Genomic DNA, 5,293 nt, shown 5'->3' on the forward strand with positions numbered 1-5,293 from the left:
AGGATTTATAAGACCAATATCCAAGTGGGAAAGGAGGTACAGAACTGTAAGCCGTATTCTTACCCACTTTGCCTTTCAGCCAGGTGCTGAATACTGAAGGTGCACAAAGCTGGAAGCTAAGAGGCTGAGGAGAAAACTGCTCTGAAAACAGAGCAGAATTTTGAGTATTCTCACAAAGTTGACAATGCAAAAATTTCAGTTCATGCATGACAAAGAATGAGGGGCTTTTTTTTAATAGCTTATGTTTGTAGGAAGAATACCAGATATGATACAAGAAAGAATGAGGATTAACAGAAAGAGTAAACACAGAGGAAACTCTAAATGAGCAGTGATGAGACAAAGTCGTATCATTATTGTACGTATTACAAAAAATGCATGACAGTAAATGACAATATTGCAGCATGTATGTGTGTGTATATATATATCAACAAAGTAGTAAAAAGAAAACTGGAAAATAAAAATGAACTAATGCAAAAAAATGCAAAAGAAGAATTTTAAAAAGGTGAGACAAATAGAAAAGGAATAAAATGGTAAGTAGAAACCAAATTTAACAGTAACTGTATTTAAAGTAAATGGTCTAAACAGTTCAAATAAAAGTCAGTTTGTCAGACTAGATTAAAATGAAAAAGGCAATTACATCCTATGAAGAAAAGACATGCCATAAATATAAAGACACACAAAGCAGAAAATAAAATCATGAAAAAGATAGATCATGGAGACTCTAAACAAAATGTAACAAAGCTGATGATGATCTATTAATATCAACAAAGTAGACTGAAAGGCAAGAAATATTTCTAAAGAGTGGGAGGGATATTTCATAATGACAAAGGAATCAAACTACCAGGAAGACATAAAGCCTAAATGTATATGCTTATAATAGCATAGCTTCAAAATATATAAAGCAAAAATTAACAGACCAAAAGGTTTTTAACAAGATAATCTACAAACATCATGGGAGACTTTTAGACAACTCTCTTAGCAACTGACAGAATAAGCAAACAAATAATCACTAGATGCATTCTGACCTAATTTCTATTATGTACGTGAGTATATTTACATATTAAACAACACATTGAACTCGGCAACAACATGCTTGCAGTGCCATGAGTAATAAAGTTCTTTGTCTCTGCTTTGGGAATCTCCTTTCTTGTATCAGCATCCATGGAGCCATGGCATGGTAACTCATTAACAGAGTAAAGTCTCAGAACCTTCCCTTGAGAAGAATATGGCTGATGTTTATTAATGGGATGTATAAACAAGAATGCACCAAAATTTTTTAAATAAACTGAAAAAACTATACAAAAATATAGCTTTTACCTGCAATATAGTTACTGGCTTCCCAACTCCCAGTGTTACCTTTACTTCATCCAATGGATCAAATACATTGTCAAAGAAATGTTTCTAAGAGATTACTCTGTCCATAATATGGTAGATCAGATCATTGTTCCCAGCTCACCACATTCTCCCTGTCTTCATGCCCTTTGTCATGTAATTTGAATATCCCTTACTAGGGTAGCGTATATTTTCCCACCCCATTTCTGTTTGTCTTGGCAATGTAGCCTGTTTTGCCAATGGAAATGGACAGAGGTTACAGTGTGCCAATTACTAGTCAAGGCCATGGAAATTATTGTACATTTGGCTTATTTCTTTTGTGCCCCTTTGGCCCTCCATTAAAAAATCAGATGGATGCTGCTCCAAGGAGATACTGAAAGCCAATGTCACATACCAAATACACCTTGCTATCTGGAGCTAGGTTTAGTGGATCAAACCAAACCCAGAAGATATTTCATCTGACTTGAACACGTAAGTAAGAAAAAATTACTTGTTGCAAGGCATTGATATTTTGAGGATGTCTTATAGGTAACAAATGCTAATACAAATATCTCTATGCTCATCAAATTTCAGTGGCTTCCCACAAGATGAAGAATGAAGTTTATAAAACTTATGTTTAGGAATTCTGTGATTTTGCCCCACCTGCACTCCTATTTAGCTTTTCTAATTCCCTTTCATTAATCAAGTATTTTACTGAGAATTGTCTATGTTTTTATATTTGAGAGGTTACCATCTAAAATATCTCTACATGGCCAAGATCAAGTTTCACAGAAACATATCCATTACAAAAGCTTATCTCTTTCTTGATAGACATTTCAATAAAAATAATTCATTATCCTTCTCTTCCCTCAATTCATGTCTTTAAATCTATCAAAGCAGCCCTTTAATGCAATAGTCTGCCTTTAAATTCATTAACAACTTGAATTGGATTTTATTCATTCTAAAATATTTGTCCATGAATTACCATAGTGTTGTACGCATAGTGACAAGCTCATTGAATTGGATCAAATTACGGAGGGACAATATTTTGTTATATATTGTGCAAAAGGCATGAATAGTATGAAACATGAATGGGGGACTTGAGTAGACAATTAACCCTTCATAAATGTGACACGTTATCATTTTTCTCAGAATTAGTTATAAATAGCAGATGGAAATGGATCACTACTAATTAATCCTCTGCTATAATTAACAAAGTCAGAATGTGGAGCTGAGGCAGATGTGCAGCCGAGAGCAGCCAGAACTTGTATAGAATCATTCCGATTCACCAATAGCTACAAACTCGGCATATTAGAGTTGTTTCCATCTACGCATTGAATATCTAATCTCAATTAAACTTGGTCCAGCCACCCCTGGACCCTGCCCCCCAGGCAACATAAAAATGCCTCTTAGAAGAGGCATTTCTTAGAAGAAGAAGAAGTCTAAGGCTGCACTAGATCCTAGTCCTGAATCCTGTTTAACTAAGGAAAAGTTGCCCCATTCAATTAGTACCAGAGCAAAACTCTCCATACTTTTTTTCCTTTCATTAATGAACCAGTTTACTTCTTTCTTTTGGGGACTGCAATGAAAATGAAAGAATAGTTTTTCCAGCATTCACTTTCTAGCAATGGCTCCTTCCTGTCTCCACTCAATGGGCACATTACTACTGCTATGGTTCTGTAATTTGACTTGCCCCTTCCTCAATTTATCATTTGATTGATCCAGATGTGGGTAGTTAGGTCTAAGTCAAGGTTGACTCCCTTTTTACCTGACTGATTAGATCATGACATGTTATCCTGTAAAGTGCTTGCAACACCAATTATTTTCCATCATGTGGAATAGAAACTAGAAAAAAGCTGGTCAAGGAGAGAGATTTAAACAAAGATGCACAGAAATTCACAGAGATGAAAGATGGACAGGTTAGACTTACTGGGTTCTGTGCAGGCTCCAGGCTTCATTCCTGCCTTCACAGTCCATGAAAAGTTCAGACTTTCCCTTAAGTGTGTACACGTTTTTGGTGACTTGCAGCCAAAGGGGAAAAAAAAGACCAATATTTTCAAAAACATCAGAATGAAACATTTTTGTAAAGTACTATCATCAACCTACAGGAAACTTTTCAGAATTTCAAGGATATAAAACAAATGTGAAAGATGAATGTGGCACTGTCATTCACATTGATATTAAGATGAAAAAGAGTATTCTGTTGGCTGAAAATATAAACTGTTGGATTGCATGAGAGTAATCTAATAGAGTAGCAGTAAAGAAGTCTTGTGATCAAGAGTTTTCAGTTCATTTTATATTACACTGTCTTTGATACTAGCTAGCAAAAATCTGACCTTACTCCTCTGCTTGCCTTGTGCTTTCAGGAGAATCATCTCTAGCCGGGGGATATTTAATGGACTGTTGCTTGATATTTGGAAGAAGACCCAACCTAAGTGAGAATACATTGTCCTCTTATTTAAGATGCAGGCTTAGGATAATATTTACAGTCACTACTTGATTTTCCCTTGCAGTTAAGTTCATGCAAATACCTTTACATCAACATTGTTTTATTTCTAGATCATCTATAGCTTTATTCGGGATCACATACCTATTGAATTATAAAATAGTTGTTTAATGTCTAAACTGCAATTGACCTCAGAGATAAAGCAATGAACTCCATGTGACTCAATGAATTGAGTCATACATTGTGACTCACACCCTGTGGCATTCCCTCTGTGGCAGAGACTGCTGGTAATTCACCAAAGTTGAATCCCTTCACCAAAGTTGCATCCTTGTCTGACTGGGCACACAATTCAACTGCATTGCCCTATCTTTGCAGGTGGCTATGGCCATGTCCCTCAATTCTCAACAATGGAATGTGGGAGAAAGTGACCAAAACCACTTCCAGGTCTGGTCCATTAAGAACAAAAATAAAACAAACAAAAAGCTCAACTGTATAATCCTCCACTTCCTCTTTCCCCAATTTCCTAATGGATGTTGCTTCTCAGAGAGATTTTGGAAGCCACAGATGATAGAGCCTCTAACAGCTCAGGTCTCTGAATCGTTACATGGAATAGACCATTCCCACTTCCCTGATCATGTCACTGCCAATTTGATTTCACAGGCGTGAGAAATAAACTGCCAATGCATTAAGTCACTGGGATTTCAAGGTTTGTTTGTTACAGCAACTAACCATTAACTTCACTAATACATTTGTTAGCATCCAAGTAAGCTGCAGCCTTCATCTATGCCATCACATATGCACACACAAACACACACACAGCTATTCATTAAAAGCACACTCTGTGTTAAACACTTGTTAGAATAAGTTATGGAGCAAATCTTGTAGAGTACAATACTTATTGCAATGGGCTCAGTCAAATGAGAGTGTTTTTGAATGTGTGTGTCTAATATATCACAAGTCCAGTAATTTTTTTTTGACAATGGAAATATTTCCTTTTCATTATCAATGCATGTTTTTATTCTTCAAAATAATGCTCCAGGAGAAGTTTTCATATTCTTGGATTTGTGCTGGTTTTTTAGGATGGTTAATTCTTCTAGCCATCCAGGTTATATTTCTATATCTAAATTTATTTCAGGCAGCTCTAATTACAGCTAAGTGTACTAATGCTTTATTGCAACCTCCACAGGATTTACTGTTCTCTGCTAAACTGCTTACATCTGTTTATGTCTTTGCCACTATAAATCAATCCAAACAAACTGCATTCTGCTAATACTCCATCTGCCAACTCCCATTCACTGTTTACCAATAGTAAAGACTCCCCATCATTCTAATAATAAGTGAATGGGCCATTTTGTTTCTTTTCTCAGGCAGCAGGAAGCCATTCAACATGCTTGCTAGATTCTATTTAGCAAATAAATGTTTGGTAAAGGATTTAGCAGGCTGTCAGGACTCTAAATTTTGCCACAGAATATATTTAATCAGAACTCTTTGTTCTACACTTTTGTTTCTCTGTTATTGCAGAAAGTGTTCAATGTA

Source organism: Tamandua tetradactyla, chromosome 3 (genome assembly GCF_023851605.1).
Source record: "Tamandua tetradactyla isolate mTamTet1 chromosome 3, mTamTet1.pri, whole genome shotgun sequence".
Classification (NCBI taxonomy): Eukaryota; Metazoa; Chordata; class Mammalia; order Pilosa; family Myrmecophagidae; genus Tamandua; species Tamandua tetradactyla.